This window comes from Amphibalanus amphitrite, unplaced genomic scaffold (assembly GCF_019059575.1).
Source record: "Amphibalanus amphitrite isolate SeventyFive unplaced genomic scaffold, NRLGWU_Aamphi_draft 000198F_arrow, whole genome shotgun sequence".
In the NCBI taxonomy this organism is placed as follows: domain Eukaryota; kingdom Metazoa; phylum Arthropoda; class Thecostraca; order Balanomorpha; family Balanidae; genus Amphibalanus; species Amphibalanus amphitrite.
Window position 1 is genome coordinate 442908 of NW_024881693.1, and position 1727 is coordinate 444634.

Sequence of the window (1727 nt, forward strand, 5' to 3'; positions counted from 1 at the left end):
CATTTCATAGAACCTTCCGAGAATACATAATACCGACAAGTGAGTCGCTAAAGCAGGCTTAGTCAGGTGCGTTGGTTCAGATAGGGTCTGTTCCAGTCGCACTTCCTAACACCTCTAAACTCCTCCAAGAGCACGATAGAGGAGGTTGGAGCACGGCCCTCCTTGGCTTTGTAGGGGCTAGAGCTAAGAGCTGCCACTGGAACAGGGAAGCAATCTTGGAGGAGTTTAGAGGTGTTAGGAAGTGCGACTGGAACACAACAAAAGATAGTAGCCCTATACCTCGCCCAGCGCGCGCACCTGGCTTCGTATGACGTTGAATGACCCATTGAAGGGCGTTCCCACCCGTCCAACTTAAAGGCAGGGCGCAAGGAACCAAGTGAAAGTGTGGCACCAAGACGCGGGGCTGTAGCTCAAGTGGTAGAGCGCTCGCTTAGCATGTGAGAGGTACGGGGATCGATGCCCCGCAGCTCCAACCCTTTGGTTTAACCCTCGCGGGCCCGGGGGGGCGTTTTTTCGCCCCCCCCCCTGGCGAATATTTGCGATAGCTCCCGAACGCTTAGGGATAGGAAAGCGAAACTTTCAGTACCTTTTCTCCCATCAATTTGACATCTTCCGAAGTAAAAAATTTGGACCTAGCCCCCTTTATGACGTCACAAGGTCCATTTTTCTAGACCCCTGCACGGCAAACTTCGGCGTCACAGACGCAAACTTCAAATAGCTGCTAAAAATAGAGTTTTAGAGATAAAGACAAATTACGAGCACGGTTGTGTAGCGTTTGACCTAGAGAAAAATAGAAAAATAGTTTTGGTGACCTGAGGTCAGAGGTCAGGTCAACGACCCCGAAATGTGGTTTTAGTTTTTCGCAAATAACTTCGACAAAAATGGTCCTAGAGCTACGGCAGTGGTACCATCGCATTTGCCTTGTCAAGCCGCGTCGAATGATATATATTTTGTTCGGAAAAGGTCAAGTTTTATGTTGACCTCATGTGACCTCGAATGACCTCTGGTTGACCTTGACACATGAAAGGTCGTTTATGATGGATTTGTACCCGCTGATCACGAATCTGGCATCTATTTTCCTCTAAGCCTTCATTTAGAGCTTCCGGATGACAAAATTGTCTTATTTATTATTACTAACTTGAATTAGTGAAATAGCCTCTAGCAGGCTAGCAGGGGTACTCTTTAGTGACCTTGACCATTGAGCAGCCTTGTATCGTAAGATGAACCACAAATAGGGAACTGATAAGCCTCAAAACATTTCAAAACATCTTGGAAGTTAGCAAGCAAGATGTGCGAAAAAGTGCCAAGTTTGAGGTCAATTTTGAGCGTGACCTTGACCTTGACCTTTCACTTTGAGCACATTTTCAGAATCCCCAGATTCTCTTCTTTCGTTTGACACCCAATTTTGCCGGTTTGATGCCGCCTGCCGTCCTCTAGAAGGCTTACTTTGAGATCACTACACGTGTGCCGGTTTTTGCCTTTGACCTTGACCTCTGACCTTGAAAATTGACCTGAGGTCAAAAATTTTAGGTGCTTTAGAATCATCTCGTAAGGACCTTTCGTTTGGTATCGCTTTTGTTTCCGTAGCTCCCTTATTTACGGAGTTAGACAGGGGGGGGGGCGAAAAACGCCCCCCCCCCCGGGCTGCGGTGGTTGGGATTACCCCCCGGGCCCGGCCGGGTTAATGACTAATTTGTAATTAACATGACGGGCGTTTTGTGATTTTC

The 1727-nt window shown here is 47.6% G+C and overlaps 1 non-coding gene across 1 annotated transcript; it reads left to right on the plus strand.

Annotated features, from left to right (window-relative positions):
* The first annotated feature begins 399 nt into the window (after positions 1-399).
* On the plus strand, positions 400-472 carry Trnaa-agc. The gene has a single exon. It is a non-coding gene; the product is annotated as a tRNA-Ala (tRNA).
* Positions 473-1727: the final 1255 nt, after the last annotated feature.